This window comes from Ictidomys tridecemlineatus, chromosome 4 (genome assembly GCF_052094955.1).
Source record: "Ictidomys tridecemlineatus isolate mIctTri1 chromosome 4, mIctTri1.hap1, whole genome shotgun sequence".
NCBI classification, from domain to species: Eukaryota; Metazoa; Chordata; class Mammalia; order Rodentia; family Sciuridae; genus Ictidomys; species Ictidomys tridecemlineatus.
The window spans coordinates 89,935,538-89,949,306 of record NC_135480.1 but is presented as its reverse complement, the minus strand read 5'-3'; the positions used below and the strand labels follow the sequence as shown (position 1 = coordinate 89,949,306).

Below are 13,769 nucleotides of genomic sequence, written 5' to 3'. Positions count from 1 at the left end.
ACATTTCTCTTACTACTGGATAGATATTCCAAACAAAAACGAAACAAAGAAACTATAGAATTAAACAATACAATCAATAATTTAGACTCAATGGACACATATAGAATATTTTGTCCATCCATGAATGAATACACTTTCTTCTCAGCAACACATGAAGCCTTATCTCTAAAATATATCATATGCCACAAAGCAACTCTTAGAAAATACAAAACAATAGAGAATATACCTGTTTTCTATCAGATCATAATGGAATACAATTAGAAATCAATAATAAAATTAAAAAAAAATAGAAGCTACTCTAGGGATGGGGTTGTGGCTCAGTGGTAGAATGCTCACCTAGCATGTACTGGGCCCTGGGTTTGATCATTAGCACCACATAAAAATAAATAAAATAAAGGTATTGTGTCCTACTACAACTAAAAAATAATTATTTAAAAAATTGGAAGTTACTCTAATACCTGGAGATTAAATAATATGCTATCGAATGATGAATGTACAGAAGAAGGTATCAGGGATGAAATTTAAAAAATACTTAGAGGTAAATTAGAACAGTGATACAACATTTCACAATCTCTGGGACACTATGTAGGCAATGCTAAGAGGAAAGTTCATTGCATTGAGCCCATTCATTAAAAGAATATAAATTAGATAAATGAACAACCTAACATTACATCTGGAAGCCCTACAAAAAGAAGAACAAATCAACAGCAAAATTAGAAGACAGAAAATAATTGAAATCAGAGCTGAAAGCAATGGCATTGAAACAAAAGAAACAATTGAAAAATTGACAAAAATAAAAGTTGGTTCTTTAAAAAAAATAAATAAAATTGATAAATCCTTAGCTATTCTAACAAAGAGAAAGATAAAAACAACTCAAATTACTAAAATTCATGATCTAAAAGAAAATATAACAATGGACACTACTGGAATACAGGAGATAATTAGAAACTACTTTGAAAATTTATACTCCAATAAAATAGAAAATCTCAAAGACATCAAGAAATTTCTAGAGACATATGATCAACCCAAACTGAATCAGGAGGACATACACAATTTAAACAGATTGATTTCAAGCAATGAAATAGAAGACACCATAAAAAGTCTATGAATCAAGAAAAGCCTAGACCCAGATAAATTATCAGCCGAGTTCTACAAGACCTTCAAAGAAGAATTAACACTAATATTCCTCAAATTATTACATTCAAGAGAAAAGGAGGGAACCCATCCAAACTCATTGTATGAGGCTAGTATCACCCTGATATCAAAGCTAGGCAAAGACACACACACACAAAAAAGATACAAGAGTCAGTTAAAATCTTCCAGTTACTAAGCTGGAATATCATGAACAACAAAATAATCATGGTATCATTGGGTCATAACCTAAAATGCAATATAACTATCTGTGTTCATATTGATGGAAATAACATGTGTAAATAAATACATGGGGGAAAGCAGTCAAATCTCCCATGCCTACAAATTCTGCTTACATAGATGTTCTGTTTCAAAGGAGGGAGAATGGAGTTCCCATTCCTTAAGTGTGTCACTGTTTTTAAACTCAGTATGGAAAGGCTGGTGGAAAGGGCAGTAACTTGACAGTGGAAAAGCCTGACACTGTGATGAGGGTCATATCAATAGTAGTACATCCTGTTGGTAGTTGGCACCCTTGATATAAAGTGATGAAATATCACTTTACCTCAGTAACTGTCCTCACTCCAACTCATCAGTGCTGTCTAACCAGAAAGAAAATATCAGACTGAAGGACAAGATTGAGAGACATTATGGAATGCCCTTCTTCAGTACTCTCAAAACTGTCTGGGTCTTCAGCAACAAGGAAAGTTGACAGACTGTCATAGCCAACAGGAGGCTAAGGTTATTTAAAATATATATATATATATATATATATATATATATATATATATATATATATATGGCATTGACATGGAACAAAGAAATTAAGTTACAAACAAAGGAACTCTGAATAAATCCTGGCCATCATTTAGTAATTCTATATCAAATGGTTTTCTTAATTGTAATAAATAGACCATACTGACATAAAATGCTAATTAGAGAAAACTGGGTGTAGAGCATATGGAAACTCTACTATCCAAGCAATTTTTCTATAAATCTAAAGTTATAATGAAATTTAAAAATTCATCTAAACTATTTTTATGGACTTACTGATTATGGTAAATTCCACAGTAATAACCATTACTATAAAGCTCAATTTCTGTTTGCAATCTAAAAACTTGTATGAAATTGCTGATTATCTTGTACTTAGAGCATAATTCAAAATAAGGGAAGAGGTGAGAAAAATACAATATTTTTTGAAAACAACTTGAATAAAGGCTATTTACATTTTATCTAGTTTTGATGTTATCTGTATCTACATATTTTCAAACCCTCTTTCAAGCACAAATAGCAATATACTTTATATCCAATGATTTTCAATCATAGAAAAAATAGATAAAAGATTTCATTTGGGCAAAAAAGGGAGGGAGATTTATAATGAAGGTGAGTGTCCTTTGTTAATTTTTATAGAGTCTTTCTGCATGTTGGATCTCATAATTTTATGTTTGTTACCTAGAAATTTTTATTATCCTTAAACAATTTGCTAATAAGTTGCTGAGTCTAACATACATTAGTCCTCCTTTGCCAGACGACAGCAAGGGATAGAAATGGCCTTTTTGTTGTTGTTCTTGTTACAGACTCTATAATCCTTAAAAGTAATAGTCTGTGCAGCTATCAGTATGAAATGAATAACCCCTAAACTTTTATCATAGAGAATTAGTAAGAATTACTGTAATCCATGAAAGTTGTAAGATAAAAGGGATGATGTTTTTACTTCCAGGAAACAAAGCTATAATATAATCAGCAAAATATTTTTCCAGAAAATAATTGATGACAAATATAAGAGTAATTTAATTAAAGCATAAACTATTAGCAAATGATATTCTGGGAAGAATGAATACAGTATCAAAGTTATATAAATAGGAAAACTTAGTACAAAGATCTTAGAGCACCTGTATGGAAATATCGAGAAGTAGGGTATTGGAAAATTAAAAGAGCTTGAATTTGAGTTAATAGCCACCTGTGAAGTTCTTGGGGGAAAATGAAGCCTCCGTGAAGTTCTTGAGAGAGTGATTTTTTTAAAATAACAATTTTCAGAGAAATGTAAGGAAAATTAGAGTTAGACAAAAGGAGTGGGGGAGTATTAATATGACAGACTAATCTAGTCATATAATTTCCTTAGATAAATCCATCTTTCTATTGCCCTTAAGTCCACAATTTTTCACATATCTACCTATTTGTTCATCTATTCAATTATTTAAGAAATATTTGTATAGAAGGAAGACATATGGAGAGAGAGATGAAATAATCAAATTATGTTGTCAGGAGTGTAAGGAAAGAGGCGCTGAATTGGATATCATAAATTCTGGAGCTGAGATAGTCTGAAGGTGACATTATCAAGAATTATTGTGAAAGTTAAAAGACTCTGAGATCAAAAACAGAGATTGAATTTGGAGATTGGAAAGTCTTCTGGTGATGGCTGTTTTGAGAATGTGAAGTATGAAACCTGCTCAAATGACAGAGGAATCCGTAAAAGATAAGAAAATTGAAATGGTAGTAAAATAAAAAGGAAATAAAGTATTATTTTTCAAGAAATGGATTTTACATGGTTATAAAAGTATTACTTTTATAGATCTTATCCAGGATACTTAATGTTCCCCATATTTCACAATTTTTTCTTTGAGTTGGTCTAAAATAAGATTTATGCAACAAGGTTTGTGTGCAAGCCACATGATCAGAAGTACTATCCTGAATTCCATTGCATCCCACCTCCCAAATTCATACATCAAGTCTTAACTCCCCAGACGTGGCCTTATTTGGCAACTTGGACTTTGCAGATGTAATTAGTTAAGATGCTGGAGTAGAGTAGGCCCATTAAACATTAGAGCTATTGTCCCTATAAGAAGGTGATATTTGAATGGAGATACACACATGGGGAAAATGTCATGAAAACATGAGGAAACAATTAGAGTGTTGGTCCTAGAAGCTAAGAAATGCCAAAAATTGGCAATAAACCACCAGAAGTTGAGAGACCTGAAAGAGCTCTCATCAGAGCCCTCAAAAGGAGCTGGACTGCTTATACTTGGGTTTCAGATTTCTAATTCTAGAACTGTGAGACAATGAACTTCAGTTGTTTCATCCACCTGTAGTTTGTTACAGGAACCCTGGCAGTGAAAGAGCCACAGCTTGAAGGACTAAACCTGAAGAAACTTAATTTGTTCTCAAATCTAAACATAAGAAAATGACACAAAGGTAGAAGACCCAGAGACTATGAAGGCAATGAAACACAACAAGAAGAAGAACAGGCATTGAATTAACATTTCATTTTTTTTACTGAAAAAATATGAAGCTGTGCATGTATTGTCAAAGCAAACAAACAAATAAACAAACAAGCAAACAAAAAACTATGAAGACCAATGAAACAGACTAAAAAACACAGAGACAATCTACATAAATACAGTCATCTGGTCCTTGACAAAGTTCCCAAAAACTTAAATTGGAGAAAAGATAGCCTCTTTAAGAAATGATGCTCGGAAAACTGGACAGTCATATATAGAAGAATGAAACTAGATTTTTACCTCTTACCCTGCACAAAAATCAACTCAAAGTGAATCAAGGACCCAGGATTAGACCAGAAACAGTAAATCCGCTAGAAGGAAACACAGGGAAAGAACACTAACACATTGATGTTGGCACTGACTTGCTTAAAAAGACTCCTAAAGCTCAAGGAATAAAATGAAGAATCAATAGTGGGATAGCAGTAAATTTAGAAAGCTTCCTTACACCATGTGAAACAATTAAGGACATGAAGAGAGAGACTACAGAATGGTAGAAAATCTTTGCCAGCTGCTCCTTAGACAGGGTGTTAATAACCAGTGTATATATACAGAACTCAAACTCAACACTGAAAAGCTGATAACCCACTCAAGAAAAGGGCACAAGATACAGAGCCATTTTTCAAAAGAAGAAATACAAATGACCAACACATACATTTTAAAAAGTTCAACATCTTCAGCAATCAGGGAGGTTCAAATCAAAACTACACTGAGATTTTACATCACCCTGATCAGAATGGCAATTATCGAGATTACAAATCATGATAACTGCGCAGTGAGTTTGTGGGGAGAAAGGTATACTCACACATTGTTGGTGGGACTGTAAATTAGTACGTTGGAAAGCAGTGTAATTCCTCAAGACTAGGAATGGAACTATCATATGACCAACTTATCCCATTTCTTGGTATTTATTCTAAAGCTCTAAAATCAGCATACTATATATGCATCCAAATATTTATAGCAGCACAATCCAGAATAGCCAAGCTATAGAATCAGCATAGGTGCCCTTCAATAGATGAGTGGATAAAGAAAACGATACACACAAACACACACACACACACACACACACACACACACACACACCACACCACACACATACATACACACACAATGGAATTTTACTCAGACACAAGGAAGAATAAAGGTATGGCATTTATTGATAAATGGTTAGAAATAGAGGACATTATGCTAAGTGAAATAAGCCAGACTCAGAAAGTCAGGAGTCTCATGTTTTCTCTCATATGTAGAAGTTAAAGAGAGATAAAAAGGAATTAAAAAAATGAATCATATTAAATATACAGAAGTCAAAAAACTCAATACTGAAAAGCTAGTAACTCAATAAAAAGGCACATGATACAGAGAAGGCAGAATGGTAGAGTAGAAGCAGGGAGAAGGGTAGGCAAAGGAAAAAAAAACTGAGGAATAATATGTCAAAATAACCCCATTATTATGTGCAGCTACAATGCACTAAAAATAAAACTTAAAACAAATATGAAGCTATAGGCTGCAAGTGAACATGTGTGTTGTCTGTTTGAAGGCAAGGACTCAATTTCTGTAGGATTTCTGACTTTTCCTATGATTAAATCTACTTCCTATAGTTACTCATGAGTCATGAGCTCCCATGTCAGACAGAATGTATTAAAATGTTCAAAGCAAAAACATGTAGATCTAGAATCAACCTCTTTGGATGGCCCTGGGGTTTTATGACTATAGACATATGCTTGCTTTGACTTGTTTCTTCCTTTCCATGCTAACTTCCTTCTTCTATACTTCAGCCTTCCCCTATTCCATGAGAACTAAAATTGCATAAGCTCCATCACAGAGACTTGTGGTCCAGACTTCTGGCTGCTCTTGTCCTCTACTATGCTTACTCTTTAGTTATCACCAGCCTAAGCTACCACACAGCTTATTTGATGCTGACTAGCTTTATTTGTCTGTACTTTATACTTTTGGTATAAAAATGAGTTTAGATATTTATGCTCATACCAAACACTAGGGATTACTCTTGGTATTTCCCAACCGGAGTGAAGAATCTTGGAAGGTCCTTTCAGGACACAACACTTATACTAAGATATAACATAGCTGGAATACCATAGACTTTGTCCTCTAATAACTGAGTCCTCAAAGGCATGCATGTTATATGGTCTCTAATCAAATTTATTCTTTACACAAACTGTGGACTAAAAGGATAAATTTTCGTTACTCAAACTTTGTAAGAAACATGTAGGTGCTGAGGTGCTATTTTGAAATAGGCTAGTTTTTAAGAATTTGTTGATGTCTTCAGACTACTTAAATTATTTTTTTATTATTTGCAATCTTTGCTAATAAAGGGTTGCAAAGCTACAACCTTCCCATGTTTGAAGTTTTACTCTAATTACGGATATACTGCTTTAATAATAAAGCATTACATTTTCTATAATATTCTATCATAATTAGCATGAAAAAAACCTTCATTACCTTTGATCATATATTTTTAACATTTTTGGCTATTATACTAAGACAGGTGGTTAGGGCAAGAACTTTCTCTTAATTTTTGCTCAGCTTTGCTTTCCCAGTAACCTTTCTGTGGCTCTTCATATATTTCTGCTCTCTATGACAATTCAGTCCACATTAATAGGCAATAAAACCCCTTATCTTTCACTACACTATAGGTGATTTTGTTTTTTCCTAATTCTATTTCAATCATAGCATTAATTATATGAATTTCTTATTCTCTTAAGTGTCTTAATGTATTTCCATAAAAAAATATTTTTAAATATTGCTATTTAAAAATTATATTGTATGAGTAACAAAACATAAAATGAGAGAGATGTAAATAGAAGTAAGAATAAAGGAGAAATAAAGAAGCAAGAATTTCTCTAAATTGATATCTAACTATATCCATCAGAAAAGAAATCTAGCAAGGGAGATTGAAGGAATAATGGCTTGGAAAGGTAACACTTAGCATCAACCCTTAGATTCCCACGAGGAAGGACTTTCTAGGGTAATTCTTACCTCTTCCCCATTCCCTTTTGGTCCTCACTATTAGATAAAGAATTTGGGACTGGTGAATTTTAGAAAAGCAATTCTTTCTTGTTGCTCCTTCCTATAGTGTTTTCATTGTTTTTTCCTGTTGTAAGCTTTGGAGGCAAAGCCCCTTTAGGCAAGACCTGGAGGTTTTCAGCATGGCCTATGACAAGATGGGTACATATGATTCTGAAGTACAATATTAAGAACTCCACTGTTGCCATAAATCTAAGCTTAGCTTCTCAAGTAATCCTAATTGCTATTATGCAGGCATCTGGATCTTGATTTGGGTGACTTCTCCCTTTCTCACTTCATGATTTCTGTATTGTTTAGAAAATCATGAAGCTACTTATTAACCTCTTAAAACTCCATAATAATCTGTTTTCCATTGACATAACAAAGTACTTGAGGACTAACACTTATTTATTTAAAAAAATGTTTGATTTAGATCATAATTTTAAAGACTAAAAGTCCAAGACCAGGTAGCTCTCTTGATTATGCCTCTGGTGAGGACTCCTTTGGCTGTGTTATATCAATGGTGGGAGTGCACAGAAGAGGAATAGATCATATGGCAAGACAGGAAGTGAAAAAGCAGGCAGAAGTCATTCTGGCTTTTTTTTTAGCAGCACTCTCATGAGAACTAACTGGGTTCATGAAACTACATTAATTCCTCCTTAGGACAGCACCCCAGTTACCTCTGAATATGTCCCACCTCTTAAAGATTCCATTACTTCCCTTCATCATGCACTGAGGATCAGGCTTCTAACACATGAACCCCTGGGTGACATATTCAAGCTGTATTAAAACCACAGCAAAGCCACAAGTAAATCCTGGGTGTTTTATGGGGAACAGTTGAGTTCTACCCAAATTTCCTCAGTTAAATAATAGACCTGTCAATGGAGACCACCTATGCTCTGCCCCAATAAGTGAACTGATACATTAAGCTTTGTTGAAGAGGCACAGAATCCTTTGCCATGTTGTGCATCATGTAATCTAACTCCTTGACAACACACAATTGAACGAGGTTTGTTTCTACTGTATCAGGTTTGGGATCTAGGAGCAGTTGGCAGCATTCTACTACCACAGGATACCCATATAGGAAGTCCTTCACTTAACAGTAGGTTCATATGTAATCAAAATGCAGGCAAATGTTTTCCTAGATTTTCAATGTTTATTATTTGCTCATTGTATTAAAAGAATTGCCTATATGTATATCCTCTAGAGATTATAAAGATTATATAGACTAAAGACACTGGTTTTTAGGATTTATCTAGATCTTAGAAACAGTATTGCAAACTAAGAAATGTTGTATTTAGAGTATTGTATTATATTTGTACTGCATTAATGGTATTTTATAATAGGGATGCTTTTCAAAATATTGCTAGCTTATTTTTTAAAAAAAGAGACAATGTTGTAAATTTGCATTTCCTCCCACTTTAATGAAATCACCCCATATGTCACTTTTAATCTGTAAAAGCTCTTAAAAATTTGGATGTCTTTCCAATAAAGAGATGGTATTTGGCAGTAAAAGCTGTTGCTGCTGAGCAGTGTTAAAGTACAGTAAAGATGTTCACTTTTCGTATGTAATAAAACAGAGATTATAACTGTATGAAAAATATCTTTGGATACATAATGTATAGTTTATAGTTGAGCAAAAATCCAACAGAAAAAGATAGCAATTGAGCAAATTCACCAAATATTTATAAAGCAACTGATATATGCTGATCTTATGCCATAAGCTATGGGTATAGTCATGAACATGACAGATAAGGATACCACTCTTATTCTATTGGCAGAATATAGAAAAAATGATAAATGTGCAACAATATCAAGCATTATCCAGTAGTATATACATATAGGCACTCAGGCATAGGAATTAACATGGTGAATAATTAATTCAAGAGAATGCTTTACTTAACCTCCAACTCTCAATTCCTTGTCTTTATTTCAAAAGCACAGTGTTTAGATGGCAGCTTTAATACACTGCAATGTCAAAACCTATAGTACTTGCAGAACTTGCCTCCAGCCACTTCTTTTACCTTTCTGACTCCTGATTCAGTTAGTTATCTTAAACTATACACTTGCCCTCTTACCCACTGGACTTTCTGTCTTCTGACGCTTGCTGCCTAAACCTAGCTTTGCCTCTTGACTCTGCCATGGCCATGGTTCAGTAATGGGTTATTGTGCTCTTGATTTCTGCCTTGCTGTGTACACCATGGAGCTTGTAAATGAAAATTACTATAGAAAATTTTTTATATAACCACTATGCTCCTTTATTAAGACCATTTCCTCTATTCTTTTCCCCTTTAATAAGGAATCAAGAAACATCATTTTTTTTAGAGCAACATGATCTGAAATTTCTTTGTTTCATGCTAGTTTATTGGTATTTAAGCTACAATAACTTTGTGCCCACACAAAACCCCCTGGCAATCTGAAGTTAAAGTTTAAAGCAGTGGATAGGTTGAGTGGTTATTATATATTAATGACTTCAATGGGACTGGAATTCAATTGATTAAGCACTCATAGATTCTTAAGTGTTTATTTTAGAAAATTGGATTCAGAAGTTAGGTATTGTTGAATTTGTTAGAGAGATTTGCTATTTAGTTTTTTTCTCCAACCCTATTTGGATTATTTAGAATTTTTCTTTTTCCCTTTTGCTCTTATTTTTCAGTTAAATTCCAGTCAGTCCTTACAAAAGGAAGTGTTGTCAACGTAATGATGAGCTGGACTAAGGCGAAAACACTGTGTCTTTTCCAAGAAGAAGGTTGCCACAAAGCTTGATACCCTGGAAAACTGAGCCTTTGTAAATGCTGTTTATGAGATTTTGTTCTTTGGGCCAAAAAATCAGATGCTGGTAAATGAGCCAGATTGTCCCCAGTGTCCAAGTCACTCTGAAAGCTCAGTACAGCCAGCTGGGTTCAGCCAGCCTTGATGCACACTGGAAGAGTCTCCTGTGGTGAGATGGAGCAGGGAATCAAAAACAAAGAAGAGAAAGGCTGGCTTTGGTCTCATAAGTAAAAAATGTTCTCCTTCATAGCAATGGTGTTACCAAGAAGAAAAGGTAGGAGTCCATGATCTAACTGCTCTTCACCAGCTATAAAAGCAGGTTGACGTTAAATTTAAAAAAAAAAAAAAAGTAAATAAGTCATGGTGACCTAAATAAGACAACCAAATGGATTTTTAAAAATTTAAATTTGAAAGGAGGAAAATAAAAATAAATAAATGAAAAGGATCATTGAAAGGTAAAAATCTAAAAGATGTAGTAAAACTAAAGCTTTCCAATCGCCATATTAAAATTGGTAAGACAAAAGTAAGCAAGTCCAAATTGAATAAAACCATAAAATACCTTTATTAAGACCAGGTAAAAACTAGAATTATTCTGTTTGACTTCTTTTTCTATAAGAACATATCAGATAAGTTGAATATTCCCTATTTTGGTAAATAATTTTTGAGGAAAAATAGCTGAGAAAAATGTTTGAGACCACAGGTGCCTATTAACATATATACAGTGTGTTACTTGGTGCTGTTGTGTGTGATTTGTTTGCCAAATGTTCAAATACCAGAAGCTCAGACTCTGGAGAGGTGATGTGAGAAGTGGTGGAACCCTTACCACATCAGGCTTAGTGCAAGGTCATTGGGGGCACTGCCCTAAGAAGAGATTAATATAATTTTTCAGGGAACTCTGGTAGGGTGTCATAAAAAGAAGACACACCCGTGCCTCTTTCCAGCCTCCTGTGTTACCATGAGATCTCTTGTCACATGCATTCCCACCATGATGCCATCCACCAGGTTGTGAAGCAGTCTTCACCAGAGACCAATCTTGGACTTTGAGCCTCCAAAAACCTATAAGGTAAATAAACCTCTTTCCTTTATGAGTAACTAGCTACAGGTATTTTAGCAACAGAAAATGGACATTTAACAGCCCAAAGATTTCTAAATACCCATCATTTAGTGACTATACTTGACAATATAATTTTCATAAAAAAATAACTGTTTTCTTTGGGTTGGCAAAACATGTAATTCATGAGTACAAGAAAAAAATGGAAAATCTTTAGCCATTTAATGACAAGGAGATATGACATGATTCTGAGTTAAGCACACAGACATACTTGAAGTTACTTTTTTTCACAATCCAGTAAATCTTTGTGAACAGATTAACACTAATGTCCTCACATCTTTTTCCTCAGGTTGTTTATGTGATTACTGTGTGATGGTTGTTTGATGAAACTAATCAGTACCTTTTGATTTCATAGGATCTCTGAAGTTTTGCCCTTAGTGGCTTTCCTCCTTATCAGCCCCCACCCTGATGGTAATGTAGCAGTTGCTAATTTTCAGTGTATGGCTCCTGGTTGATGGAGAGACTGCGCTGCAATTTCTTATGGGCATTCTTCCTCACCTCCATCCCAGAGGCCACCTTGGGAAATTCTGCAGAAATAATTTTCATATATTAGAATTTATGTGGACAGGGCATAAATATTTAATGGAAAATAAAGTGACCAAACACCTAGTGTACTGTGCTTTTAAGTGTTTTTCCTCTTTTTAATCGGTTCCTTTATTAGCTATCAACTGATGTAGTGGACTTTGTAGAATAGAAGATATCTTTAGAGAATAAAACTTTGTAATAAAATGAAAGAGATTTTTCATGGTCAGAGAGTTTATTTTCTAACATGGCAATGGAATGAAGATATTCAAAGGAAGCAAAAACATTCTCTTTTTATGAGTATTTAGTATCTTGAAGTCCCTTCCCAGTCAAGAATTTAATCACCCTTCCAGAAGGGGAGAAAAAGAGGATGAGAAAAAGTATAAGTAACAGAAGACACATTTATGAAAGAATTCAGAGTACATGTGGCCAAGAGAGCTACTTTTCTCTTACCATGGAGATAATGTAACAGGATAATGATATTAATAATTCCTGAAGAAAAAGTCAGTTTGATATTATAGTCGTGCAATGTGCAACAACAAAGTCATGAGATTTAAAAAAAAAATTTCTCCTCACCCTTATAAAAACAACAAACTTTTATTCATTGAAAATTTAAAGCAGCCTTTTAAAAAATTGTTCTCTCTAGTTATACATAACAAAAGGTTATATTTTCACATATTTATGCAAACATGAAATACATTTTATTCTAATTAGGATCCCAGTCTTTGAAATTTACTGTGGTGTATTTATATATGAACATAGAAAGTGATGTCAGATTCATTCTACTGTCTTTCCCATTCCTTCTTACCTCTTCAGTCTCCTTTGTCTAATCCACTGAATTTTCTATTCCCCATCATTCTTGTTGTGAGTTAGCATCCGCATATCAGAAAGAACTTTCAACCTTTGGTTTTTTGAGATTGACTTATTTTACTTATCACGAGAGTCTCCAAATCCATCTGTTTACTCACAAATTTCATAAAGTGATTCTTCTTTATGGACAAATAATATTCCATTGTGTATATAAACCACATTTTATTGGTCTAATAATATGTTGTTGGGCACCTAAGTTGGTTCCATAGCTTAGCTATTGTGAATTATGCTGCTATAAACATCAATGTGACTGCATCAGTGTAGTATGCTGATTTTAACTTCTTTGGATATATGCTGAGGAGTGTGATACCAGGGCCAAATGGTGGTAACATTTCTAATTTTTTTGAGGCATCTGTATACTGTAAAGCATCTTTGGTAATTATGGATCATGAATGTGGAATACTATTTTAAAAGATTTGCAGTTATTCAGGTTTGCATTAATGACTACATTTATTTTTAATTCAATTTAATTTTTTTCCCCTGTGCTGGTGATCAAACCTGGGGTCTTGTGCATGCTAGGCAAATGTTTTACTGAAACTCTACTTACAGTACATTTTAAAAAAAGATTTAATAGTTAAAATTTTAATTTTTGTCCCTGTATTAGTAAGATCACAGGGTTGATAATATGGGAGTTAATTCTTCATGGAAAAAAAAAACTGTACAATGTTTTAACTTTTATTAAAAAAAATAAAAATTCTCTGTAGTATTCTTCAATTCAGGTTTATGCACCTTTTCCCCATGGGACCATTGAATCCAAAACTGTTAGATAATTGCCCAAGATAAACAGTTATTAAGTGACAAAGTAATATTTTTGTCTCAAGAGTTAAAATTCTTAGCACTGCATCATACTCCTTTCAGAGCTGTGTAATATAGTACATGCATGAAATTCAATTTGAACAATCTAAGTGCTTTTGAACTGGCATGGGGTATAATTATTTCATGGAGCTACCTGCTCAATTTATCTAGGTTTTCTTCTGTATTCATTCTAAAGTCTCTTTCCAGGCTATCTAGTTTAATCCCAGAACCCCAATCATTACTTACATACACATTGTTTCTAAATGAATTGTCCA

At 33.7% G+C, this 13,769-nt stretch overlaps 1 long non-coding RNA gene across 2 annotated transcripts in view; it reads left to right on the top strand.

Annotated features, from left to right (window-relative positions):
- Positions 1–13,396, top strand: part of LOC110598531 (uncharacterized) — a 116,774-nt gene extending 103,378 nt beyond the window's left edge. For both annotated transcript variants that reach the window (XR_002484374.3, XR_013437867.1), the window contains exons 3-5: positions 10,081–10,470; positions 11,138–11,259; positions 11,663–13,396. This is a non-coding gene — a long non-coding RNA (uncharacterized LOC110598531). The remainder of the gene's footprint in view (positions 1–10,080; positions 10,471–11,137; positions 11,260–11,662) is intronic.
- The last annotated feature ends 373 nt before the right edge of the window (positions 13,397–13,769 follow it).